The 12,840-nt window shown below is 52.2% G+C and overlaps 1 protein-coding gene across 2 annotated transcripts in view; it reads left to right on the top strand.

Annotated features, from left to right (window-relative positions):
* PlexA (plexin A) overlaps positions 1 to 12,840 on the top strand; it is a 177,991-nt gene that overhangs the window by 22,222 nt on the left and 142,929 nt on the right. The window lies entirely within an intron of this gene.

The following is a 12,840-nucleotide window of genomic DNA, read 5'->3' as shown; positions in this document are numbered from 1 at the left end:
CCGGAGCCTATCTTCGTGTAAGGTTTTGTGCGTGACGCTTGAGATGAATTAGTGCCGCCATAGTAAATTCAGTCCTTTTCTCTCGTCGCAATCATGGGGGTCATAGTTTTTTTTACAGTTGCTTCACCAGTTGTTTTCACGCTGGAATCGGGGCTCAATGTTTGACAGGCGTCTGTACCTGGCACGAATTGCGAAAGTTGTATTTGGGTGAACAGCTGTAGCACTAAGCCGATGCTGATACGTTACCAAGTTTACACAGTTTAGCCTTGGCCAAACACATATTTGTAAGTGTCCGCAATTTCTCCATTTGCTTCAGTGGAAAAGAAGGCATCTCTCTTCGGCATTACTATTGAAGGGCACATGACGAACGAGAACGTCTTGTTCCGCTCTGCGGAGATGCAGCCTTCCCCATGCACTCTTCGCTAACGAGCCGACCGCGCCTGTGCTGCGGCCTACCCCGGAGGCTGCTTGCTGCTGCCGTTTTGTCAGCACGACCAGCGACCCCGTTCTGTGCGGAGCGACTCGTTCTGTGCCTCTGCTGCGGTCGGCGAACGAGGACAGGCAGCGGCAAGCCAAAGCAGCTTCTGTCGGTGTCGCCCCCTCCTCTCTGCCTGCTTTCCGAGGTCCTCCCCCCCCCCCCCCCCCCCCCCCTCTCTTTAGTGCGCCGGCGTGGGTGCCTGGAGGAATCCAGGAGGGAATCCAGAGGACGCTCTTTTGTGACCGTTTTTAACTCACTCCCCCGCCTACCGTTTGTTGTACCTGGCGCGCTTTCTTGTTTTCCGCTCCGCTTGGGCATCTGCATAGCTCATTGTGTTGTCGTTTTCGTTGGTGAAAACTTTTATTGGGGCTGTTTGTTACACCTTCCATTCCGACTCGAGCGTCGCGTCACTGCTCATGTTTGTTCAAATTGCGCGCCACGGTAGGGGCTGGCGCTTTTGTGTTTATGGCGACAGAACTGAATACTTTTAATCAGCATGTTAAGATAGGGCAACCAAACACACAGGTCCGATTTTCACACAATTCAGGAAAAGTGTGAGTGTATACTGCCCAGTTGCCCTGCGCTTCATCGCGTGCTTCCGCGGGAAACTGTCGAGGGGAGGCGTGGCTACGCTGCTTTCTGCTACGCATTTGTAGCGTGTCCATCACGTCGGAGAGGTGCTGAGGTTTGTTACAGGGTTATCATAGATTAGGTGCAAACGCAACGAAAGCTACGTAAGTAGTCAGCAAGAAAAAAAAAGAGCCGTATCACTACGCGCTCGTTTTGTGGCCGAACGGTTCCTGCGGAAACGGGCTCTATCTATTCCGAGCATACACGTTTGCAATAACTTGCTTCGCATGCCTAGACATCTTCGCAGTGCGGATCTTGTAGAAAAATTGCGCACCGAACAACCATTTTCTCAAAGAGAGATTCGGAGGGCACAGTCAGCGCCACCTAGTGGCAAGGTTGCTGGACAGCGAAAACGCGACACGAACGAAAACGACATAAAAAAGATACAAATTCACCGAATCCGATCCTTTCTCTTTAAAAAAGGTGCTCTTTATGAAGTTGATGGCAAATTTAAGATGCATTAAGCTTGCAGACAAAATAACTATTATATCCTCTCGTCAAGAGCAGGCACTATTTTTCATCGCGGATGCGGAGAGCGCAAACGAGCTGTAGCTTTGACACTGTTGCACTTGATGTATGAAACGGAGTATAGTGATATCTTGATTAAGGTCAGGAGAGTTGTCTGAAACTTACCCACTAAGGCAGACCTTTAACATTTTTAGCTCAGCTAGGTGGCTCTTTCGCCAAAGTGTTTTTTCTTGCGTAGCACTCTTGCGAGGCCTCCCCTACCTAGCTGTTTCCGATTTAGTGTACTGGTGTCATAGTTGAGGTCATGTCGCGCAGCTGTTCATTCGTCTCATCCATTGACGGTAGGTAACCTGCTGGCGTGTGCACCGTCAGAGCCATGATCGGACCACTGTCATGGCGCACGTGGTACTTCAGGTGCAGTTGCGCGGTCCGCAAGAGTGTGGAAAACGTGGCGGCTAGGCATTGCGAGAGCAGGGAAAATCAGCATAGACCGTGACCTTTTCTAATATTCAAATCTGCACCCACTGGTCCAACTACGTGTTGTCTTAGAATCTGTAGAGAATGTCTTGCTCTCTTCAACCTAATCTGCCACAGTGATGATTACGCCGACGCCAAGTGCCGTGAGGGGTCGATCCAGTCGATCTGCTGGTAAAAGTGGAAGCTTCCGGTTTTCGTCTCGTTCCGATCAACACGAAACTGTTGCTACCCGGAGCGAGTCAGTGATCGGGGGCGCTCACCGGGAGGTGAGAGGGGCGTCCGGCGCTGCGATGACTCATCGACGGCGTGCGGCGGGACCGGCCCGGAGAAGCCTGTGTTGTGCCCTTCAGGCTGCAAGGGTGGAGGGGTGAAAGAACCTCGGTAGTGCTTGTGGGCCTGCCCTTCCCCCCTCTTTGTGGCAGCAACCTTTTGAACCGATCTCCCCGGCTTGCCCGGGCTTTTGCACTGCACGCCCCGAGAAGCTGTTATCTGCGCACGAAAAGGCTCCTCACGGGGCTCTGGCATCTTGGTCCCACCGGGATATCTGGCAAGCGGGCTCCTGCCCGCTATCGGGTCGCTGTTTGCCCTTGGCTTCAGACGCTGGGCAGAAGTGGATGGCCCGTCAGCGTGGTCTTTCCTGCGCGAGTTGTAAAAGCGTTAAAAAAGGGAAGACCTTGCGGTTATTAATAGTTTTGTTAAGTTATTTGGAATGCCGTTTTCTGCGATAAGTTACATTCATATTCCCCTCGGTGTTTGAGTGAACTTAACCGCATTGCGGCGCATGGTTACTACCCTATCTCGAGGCCTCCTGGGATTCAGCGGTCATACTCCGCGTCCTGCTTGCTCGGCGTGTCCTCCCGACGGGTCTTTCTCGAATATATCTACCGAACTGTTTATTTCAGCGACAGGCTCAGCGCTTCCAGTAGTGCGTAGCACATTTATTCCGAAGAAAGTATGATGGAGCCAAGCGCGGCTCACGTGTAGCCTACGTCCCTGTCCGAATGCAGGCCCACCACATTTTGTATACTTCTCACCCTGGCGGATCCCTCTCCGTTGTAGAGGTTCTTTCTGCGCAACTTCCATCTTTTCTATGCCGTTCGTCGTTGCTCTCTCGCGCAACTCCGCCCTGGAAGTCGTGGGAAATCGCGACGCGAAGGGCGGCGGCTGCCCGGACTTGGCCGCCGCGCCAGCGCCGCGGAATGCCGGCCGCCTCCGCAGCTTTCTCCCCCTCTTTCGTTCCACTCCCATTCTTCCTGGTGCTCTTTGTTTGCAGCCTGTTATTCCGCTCCTTTCGGGCCCTTCCGAAATCCTTGGGCACCGCCGGGGGCTGCCTTGTCGAAGCTTGCCGTTCCTCTCCTATGCCTCTCGTTCTTTTATTTTCGTAACTGTGTGTGCTTGTTTCGCACGCTCCTCTCTTCTCGCGCGTCTCGTCGTCGAATGCCGGGCTGGAATGCCTGTTGCCCTCGGCCCTGCACCCGCGGGCGACCTACGAAGAATTTCGTATTGTCCCTCCGTGCCTTGTCGGTGCTCCCTTGGCGTGCCGCTGTTTCGAGCGTCCACGATGGCTTCCCGGCGAAAAGCGCTTCGTCGCTCGCCGTTGTAGGCGCACGCGCATGCTTTCCGGACTGGGCCGCGCCCTTCTCAACTCCTCGGCTTTTCATAGCTGTTCGTTGTGGGCAAGTTCGGCTACCCTCGATTGTTTCGAGGAATAGCGCGTCTCTCTTGCAGGGTTGCTTATTTCTGAACCGCGTTCCTAGTTTACCCGGTTCGGGAGTCTTGTGCGCGGCGACGTGTCTGTTTTCTGCGAACACATTTGTTTGTTTGGCTTAAGGGCCTTTTTTTTTTTTTCCTTCTTGAGCAGTCAGTCAGCCATCTTCCTCGCCTTTCTACCGATAAGCGGTATCTCTTCTTGGTATCACAGACCATAGTGTTATCATGAAGTGTTCCCTTTGCGTTCGAAACATATTTGTTGGTGGTAACCCTTGTCGGTCAAATTTGCTGGTGCTTTATTAGCTGCACCTTCGTCTATTTTTCTCCCGTTAATAGGGGAGCTTGTAGGCATGCTAATCCCAAGTTTGCTGTCTACTAACCGAGAGAAAAATTCCTATTGCTTTTCCTACCTCATTCAGGAACCTTCCACGTCGAGTTTTATCACTCTTCTCCATCGAGCTTTTTTTCACTGCGACATTCGTGCGGCAGCCTCTTGTGTTGTCGGTTTGCTGTGCATGTTTCCAGCGTAACGAGCTGCTCACCGTTCTTGGTAAGCTGTTGCACGCGATCCGCAGTATTTAACCTCGCATTCTGATTGTCTGGAATGCGCTTTCTTTTTTTCGCGGAATTGGTTAACGAAATCAAGCTGTTCGCTCAGCAATCTTCACCAGCAGTCGGTAATACAGGCGCGCAGTGTCATCTATTATTTGCCTTCACTGAAAAGTGACAACAGCAGTTTTCGGCGCTCCTGGATTCACCTCTACTCCCTGCTGCTGTCTGAATAAACATTTTTGCGGTCAGACCACAGCTAACGCGGGTTCCGGTGAAGAAGTCCCCAGAAGAAACGTCCCCAGAAGAAATGTCTCCGGAAGAAACGTCCCCGGAAGAAATGGCCCTTTTTGCGTAGTAGGAAGATGTCTCCAAGCGGGGTTCCGTAGTCTTAGCGCTGTAGGACGTAGAAAGCAGCAATGATTGATGATGTAGCCTACAGCGCTTTCACCTGTCGGCTTTGAAGTGGGTGAACGTCGAACTGATCTCGGCGTTCATAAAAAAAAAAAATGATGGCACTGATATTACAGTGACAGCGCCGCCTCGTCTTCGCTTTGTTTGCGGGGAAAATGCGAGCTGACCTCCGGTTTGACGGGGACCAGAAGTTTGGAGCGATGCTTTAGAGGGGGGGGGGGCGTGCATCATCATCAGCATTCTACACGATCATCAGAGGAACGCTTAACCCTCGTCACCGGAAGGTCTGAAATATTTGTGGCTCTAGTGACGCCTTCTGCCTTTGGCGGTTCCTTGAGATTACCTCGGGCCGATCCGCTTGCACCTTTCTCAGTGGGTAGTATTACCAAGATGATTAGACATGTCTTATTATTGCTTAACGAGCTGCGGAACTCGGAACCACGCAGCCTATAAAGAGCCACACGGCTTTTCTGCAGTGGGTGTGAACATCTCGGGTGCCCAGTGGACACAGGCTCCGAACGATGGTTATATTTAACTCAAAGCCAAAGAAGAATGGTATAAAATGTGTATCTTTTTTCACGTGAGTTCCAGAAGAAATCATTCTTGGGGCCAATTTTTGCCTCCTTGGGGACGTTTTTTCCTAGTTACCGCTTCTTCGTTACGTTTTTTCGGGGCCGCATCTTCCGGGGAGGTTTTTACCTACACCCCAGCAAACGCATATGCGCTACACAATCGCAGCCATCCCCTGGCATCTTTTTCTTGACACGTTGCAGCAGCGGTGCAATTATGTCTACGATGCTGCTTACGTTTTGGTATTCCGTAGCTCGAATTCTATCTTGCGTTTAAGCAAACGCTGGCATTAGCTTGTGGGAGCGTTGCCCCGCTGTCCAGGGTCTCTGTATCCAGTGACGTAGGCGTAAAGGCGGGTGCCGACATCAGTCAACCCCTTCTCTCCTTCGGCTAGTGCAGTATTGCGCCATGCTAACGTCATGTACAAAGGAAATCGGGAACATGTCCGGGAAACATTCGCGTTTGGGAAGATACTAGCTGTGTATGCCCGTGTGACTGCTCTGATGGAGGTCCACGGCGACGCAGCGCACCTGTTGCATTTTAACACTTGCCGGGCGGGCTCCTTTGAAATTGATATTTATTTTTGTTCCACGCTCAAATATTTATTGCAGGCCTTTCTTGGCACCCTTGTTACGATACAAACTGTCAGCATAATCACTCTGTACGGAAATGTAAATATCCCGAATTTCATTCACGGTCTTGCGATGTTCTGTTCACACTGCGTTTTCTCGTGCCAGGTGTGTAGGCGTAATTACTACCGTCTTCCAGGAAGTGACATGGCTAGCTGCATTCTGTGTTCTGTTTTGTTTCGATCGACCTAGTTCACCGATTTCGTCCGCTCTAAGCGTCTCCGTGCTGCGTCTGCCCGCGCATCGGCATCGTGCTCGTCCTCCGTGGACATGACTGGCATCGCGGATCTTCGGACGGGACGGACACACCTGCCATGTAACACGCATGCCGCCAACGGCTGGAGTGAGTGGCCGAATAAAGAACCACAACGTACTCCCACTTTTTTTAAAGTGTGTAGCGCACCTCAAGCAGCGTTACGAGTGTGGCGTCGAGGCCATGAAGCGACGCGCGAACGAGCGTAGAAAACGCAAATAACTGCTACCCGCAAAAGCCGGCGCGATGTGACAGCTCGGCGTCCCGGAAGACCGTAGCCGTGATCATCTCCCAGCTGCGTGGACCGAAAACAAATAAGCTGCCTTCCCGCACTGCCCACTCGACGCTTCCTGGTCCCCCCCCCCCCCCCCGGCCGCCGTCAGTGGGCGTCGCTGTGTGACTCGACCCTGCAGCTGGGCCCGCGTAGGCGTCCGCGCCGCTGCCAACTCATCATTTTTGTGCGCCGTCGAAGGTGCTGAGTGGTTTCTCACGCGACTCTTGCGTTCAGCGCGTCCGTGTTTCGGAACGAGGCCAGTCCCGCTTGCCGGACCTCTTCTCCTTGTGTAGTGCTGGGTAATGTTCAGTACCGAGCGAAGTTTTATTGCCGATTGTGGCTAATAGGTAGTGTGAAATTAATATATATACGCGCTCCTCTGCCGGCGTGTAATCGATGATGCAGCTTGTGCCTGGAGTCCTCTCTCGTTTTGCATCGTTTGGTCCCCTTCATTGCCTTCAAGGTAACGACAGTGTCTAGGAAATCTGAATGCTTTCTTTCGGAAATGAACGTCCGGTTGTCCTCTGGCGTCTCTCGACAAAGCAATAGATTTTTGACTGGCCATTTCGTATTCTGAGTTCAGCGTCCAAAAGATCGGATCGGAGCAATCGCAAGTCAACGACAAGGCGTGGGACCATCGTGCCGTGTGCTGCATGGAAGCTCGCAGTAGGTCGCGCGCTTAGCGCTCTCGGGTCCCGTTCCGTTCTTTTGTTCTCCCTACCGGTGGGTTGCTCTATTTGCGAGACGGAAGTGGATGCACTGTCGTCCTCAGGCGCGCCATGCATGCCACGTTGCTGGTCATGGTTTGTTCTCCTTCTTGCTCTCTTTTTACTGCCGGAGACCTGTGGCGTAAGGAGCGTACCCAGGCAGGCGCTCGGTCTGCCGAGTTTCGTCGAGTTTTAATGCCCGCTGTGCCACCAGGGGGCTTCGGCAGCGTTGTATTTTCCTTCCTTTCCTTCTACGCTTGCGTAATTTACTGCCCTGGCACATTTTTGTCGTGTTTCTGTGTCGGTTCTTCTGTCGCTCTTAATCCGTTGCCTGCGCGCTTGTTGCAACGACAACAGTGGAGGTATTTACAGCACCGCAGCGTGTAGATCACTGAGGCGCTCCCCGGTTTTCCGATCCAACAGACGCGCAGCTCCGGGCGTGTGTGCTGAGTGCATGCACTGACGCGCCAGAAGTGCAACTCTGTATACAGACTCTGCTGCCCACAGGATTGTTCGAGCTGAGTGGCTAAGTGCGGCGTACATTTAAAGGAGGGTGAGAGCAGAGTACTACAGAGACGAGTCTGCCGCAGCTCTCCGTATCCGCGAAACGTCGATGATGGGGTTCGCTTTGAGAGAGAAACCCGCGCGCGTGGGAGTCCTTTTTTCCGCCCTCCCCTCCATCACCATGCACCGCCGGATGGAGCCGAGGTCTTCGACGCAGCTGTGGAGAGATGCTGGCGGACCGGTTTTCCGCTGGCCATGCCGCATGCCTGCGGGGCGATTAGTGTCGCCGGACGACGGTCCGTGCGTGGGGTGGTCGTCGTTCGGCTTGTTTCGGTTCTGCATATGCCTTGCTGTGGCGATGTTTGAAACACACACGCACACATGTTCGCCCTGTCACCTGGCCGTCATATCCGCTTGATCATTGCGCTGTCCCCGCTTACGATTTCCACCGAAAGGACGAAGCGGTGACACGCTTCGTTACGGGGGCATCTTCGCCATGATGATTTCGGATTTGTTTTGGGCTTTTTGCACTGTTTTTCCTTGGAGTGTGGTGATATGCTGACGCCTCCTTTGAAGGCCATTGCTGCCTTTTTCTTCAGTTGTAACTTCTACGTTGTAACACCATGGTTAATGCTATTAAGCCATATCTAGACTTTCATCTGTGTTGTCGTGCTAGCTTGTCTAAGGGGATTTGTTATCCACGATGAAAAAGCTACAGGCGACCGGCGCTTGTTACCGCAGCCAAAGTGTCCAAACCCGGTCCACTGTTGCATTCGTTTTGAACATGGCACACTATCCGTTGCGAACTTTTCGCACCCGCTGGACCGTGAAACTGGCGTAGTTTTCTTCAATTTCCACCCTTCTCTCACTGCTTACAGTTCCGCGCCTTCATCTCCTGAGCACTGCACACACAGCTGGGTATCGAACTGTTCCCACCACATTCGAAGCCGCGATGAATTGCACGGCGTTTTTCGTTTGATTTGCTCCCCCACTCCCCTTTTCTTTTCGTCCCCGTTCGTTCAGCATCAGTTTATTGTTCTCCCCCGCCGGATGTCTCGCTTGGCAGACTCGCTGTCGCGCGCTCGGGAGTTCTGTCATCATCTGCAGCTCTCGGCGCTCGCCTTTGTTGCCCTTTCTTTTTTCTTCTCAGTGTCTCCCTTCTCTCCCCATCTCCATTGGCGTTTCCTGCACTTGGCGAGGGAGGGTGTGTGGGCCTGAGGTCGTCTCGTGTCGCGGTTGCCGCCGCTTGATTAGTCTCCCGCCGAGAGAAGGGGGCTCGGCAGGAGTCCTCTTCGTCGTCGGCAGCCTCTGTGTGTTATTATACGCGTGCCTGTGACGTCTGTGCACGGGCGTCGCCGTCCAGATGGCGGCACAGCGGGACTAAACCTCCACCGTCGCTTCGCTGCGCTTACACAGGCGGCTCTCTTTGTGTCTGCATCGCGCTACACCAATTTCCTTTTCCTCTTTTTTTCTTGCCACTTTTCATTCCATTCCGTCTCGAACGGGGCTTCTACGTTCCAATGTCGCCCAGCTTTTATTCGTGGCCTTGGTCTCCTCTTCCTTTTAGATCGCCCGGTGGCCGATATACGCCTTAAACGCGATAGCGGTCACGGTTTAGGGAAAACCTAACGACGCCGACAATGTCGCAAGCACCGAGCGACGGAATTGAAAAGATACGTTAAATTGATTTAGATGGAAATAAAATGTCGCACGCACCGAGCGACGGGATTGAAAAGATACGTTAAATTGATTTAGATGGAAATAAAATATTCTTAGAAGAGCAGTGGGAGACCCAGCTGCCAAGCCCTCAGTCTGGATGATCAGCGCAGTCTCGTCTTACGGTTTAGGGTGATGGCTCGGATCCGCGGCTTCATGGACTGGGGGAGGCTGACCACCTGGGGTGAAATTTCTCGCACGCTCTAGGCAAAAGTTTCTCTCTCTCTCTCTCTCTCTGTATATATATATATACACACACCAGCGGCCACGCATGCGCATTCTTACGGTCTGGTTAAAGCGGGTCTTTAAATCTGGGTTGTATGGCCTTAGCATAAGATGGTATACCCTGCTAGTGTGTGTGTGTGTGTGTGTGTGTGTGTGTGTGTGTGTGTGTGTGTGTGTGTGTGTGTGTGTGTGTGTGTGTGTGTGTGTGTGTGTGTGTGAAAGAGAGAGAAGCCACATTTATCATTGCGCGTACCGCTTCCACGTGCCGTCGTTTCACAAACGCTGGTTGGCCGTAACGCGGCGTCTGCGTCTTCAGCTGACGGGCTGGCGGCGCCGTTAAAGCGAAATCTGCGCGTGGCTGACGTTACTTGCTCCGCCAGATATACCTAATAAGTGAGTGAACGCCACCGCGCCGACATGCAGCAATAATTAGGAGACACTTTGGCGACTAAAGTGGTGAAAGGCGAAAGCCTGAGTGCCACATTCTGCTACGCATTTGTTGCGAATGTGGCGGTGAATAATGCTTCGAGTAAAGAGGGTGACTGCTGTTTCACTTTCCTCCCTTCCTTTACGGCATGGTACATGTGTACGTGGAGATTTGCGACAGTTGCTGCGCCTTTTCTATCCTGTGAGCCAATTTCAAACAAACGCCGCTGATATGCCTGCTCTACTAACGCCTCCTATCAGTATAAGGCCTATCAGTGTAAGGCGCTACATTATCGGGGACACTGAAGCTCATCCTTTAAGAGTATGACGCGAGAGCGTAAGCTACCAACCCACATACAGGGTGTTTCATCTAAGATTTTACCCATTTTTTAAAAATAGGAAAGTTAAGTTTTATTGTCGATTCTTCTTTTAGCTGTTGTATTAAGAGTAGAGAAAAATCAGGAGCCTTAAAGGGCACTAATTAGCTTAATAATTAACTAAGATTACCTAATTAACTTTTTATTTATACCAGCTAGGAGCTGCTTTCAAATTGCAACAGTGAGCTACCGGTGTGAGAACGCCAAATAGTATTTTAAACAAGAAACGCGCATTTCTTAAGGACTGCAGCGCTGGCAATTCTGGCCGCTTTCGACGCACGAAAACGAAACCTAGCAGTCGAGGCGCGCACTTATGCACGCCCATGAGTGACGCAGCCGTGACGTCACCGAGAGAAACCAGCCGTCTGGAGGCGGCCGCTGCCGCCCGCGAAATACGCGCCTTGAGCTGCGTCATGGTCTGGTAGGATCTTGAGATATCACCAACGCATTGCGCACGAAGCTTGTCATGGTGCGGGCGTAGCGCTGATGGTATGGGCAAATCAGCCAAAAGCAGTGCATACACAGATATCGCACCACTGGATGTGATAACGCAGCGCGAGGTAGTTCACGAGCGGCAGCAGCCGCCTTCAGACAGCTTGATTCGCCCGGCGACGTCACGACTGCGTCACTCGTGGGCTCGTACAACTCCGCGCTTCGTCTGCTAGGTTTCGTTTTCGTGCGTCGAAAGTGACCAGAATTGCCAGTGCTGCAGTCCTTAAGAAATGCACGTTTCTTGACGTTTAAAATACCATTTGGCATTCTCACACCGGTAGCTCACTGTTGCAATTTAAAAGTAGCTTCTAGCTGGTATAAAGAAAAAGTTAATTAGTTAATTTTAGTTAATTTTAAGCTAATTAGTACCCTTTAAGTCTCCTGATTTTTCTCTACTCTTAATACAACAGCTAAAAGAAGAATCGACAATCAAACTTAATTTTCCTATTTTAAAAAAATAGGCAAAATCTTAGATGAAACACCCTGTATAAAGTCACGCTTCAACCAAGCCTTATGGACGTGCCTGCGTGTCGTAGGGGTAAAGAATGCAAATGGTTCTGACAGGCTGAATTTGATATCACTCTCCCATATGAAAGGAGCGACCCGAATTGGCATCTCCTGCCAAAAGCGTGACTCTTTTGCTGACGACAACGATGAACCATTAAAGGCTTTCGTCTTAAAATGCGAAAAGGTTGGGGATATCGACCAACAGTTTGGATTATCGCTGGTTTGATTAGAAGCGCGGCGCCAGCGCATATCGGTGAGTGTGCGCGATGTAGGGTCCAGAGGAAGAGAAGAGCGGTGAGCAGGAGTCATTGACAGCAATTGAGCACAGGTATATTGATTTTTGCGTTCGTGTTGGAAGCAGCTCGCATTTTACTCATCTAGGCGCGCGCTCCTTTCGTAGAACATCGTCGCGGGGCCACGTCTCCCCGTCTCGTCGGCGAGCGGTGAGCGCGTAACTTGTAAGCGCTTGGTGGAATGGAGGCAAGGATGGAAAGGTTGCGGCGAACCGGCGTAGAACAAGTAGCGGGAAAGCAGGCGCTTGGCTGAGGTCGATTGTTCGTTCACGTTGTCTATTTGTTGTTCCCTCTCTGCCGTGAAAGATTGCCGTCTCGCCAGCGTTACGCTGCCTTCGCAAATGACATTTTTGTCGCTCTCGGGATGGCAGCAGGGTTAGCTTTAACCGGGATTCTATCTTAGTCGCTCCCTTCTCGTTTTGCTGCTGTTTCGCAGGCGCGCAGTTGCACTGAGATATTTGCGCTGCTCCCGTTGAAGGCGCGGGTGGACGGTGGCCAGTCGAAGGCTCTGCCGACAGCAGCGAGCGAGAGCAGGAGCGCATTGTGATGTTTTCGTAGCTTCTCTAGGCCGGCGTGACGTCCGGAGGTCAATCTTTTGCGAGGCCACGCGCAGCGCCCGAAACCGCCTCGAACGTACATCATCCAGTTTCGCTCGCTCGATCGGCTTCTGCGAGGTTTCTGTGCGTGGTCGGCGCAGTGAACAGGCGCCGCCGGGTTGCAGTTTGCTCATTCCTGAAGGGCGAGCGGCCATTCTAGCTCGGCGGCCACATCAAAGGGACGAGTCGCAGAGTGGAACGGTTGCCGCTGCTGCTACCACGCATCGCTTGAACGGCGAGCGCATCACGGTCTTCTTCGTCGCCTTTCGTGTTTCCACAACGTTGCGACCCCGGCAGGGGTGGGTTTGAGGACGGGAGTGAGGACGGCAGCTCAGAGTGCGTGTGTGCAGGCACCTTTCGCAACTCGTTTTCTATACCATTCTCTCTCTCTCTCTCTTTCTCTCTCTCTCTCTCTCTCTCTCTTTGAAAACTTCACTTGATTGAAAGGGGCAGGCGAGTATCTACAGCTAGTTTATTTAGCTCTCCGAGGAGTTGATCTCAGGTGCTTTTAGTGCGAAAGCATTGGTTGATTCATGAGTGGCGTG

The sequence above is a fragment of the Amblyomma maculatum genome, chromosome 1 (assembly GCF_055883805.1).
Source record: "Amblyomma maculatum isolate TAMU_Amacu chromosome 1, ASM5588380v1, whole genome shotgun sequence".
In the NCBI taxonomy this organism is placed as follows: Eukaryota; Metazoa; Arthropoda; class Arachnida; order Ixodida; family Ixodidae; genus Amblyomma; species Amblyomma maculatum.
Note: the sequence above shows the minus strand (reverse complement) of the source record. Positions and strands in the feature narration are given on the sequence as shown.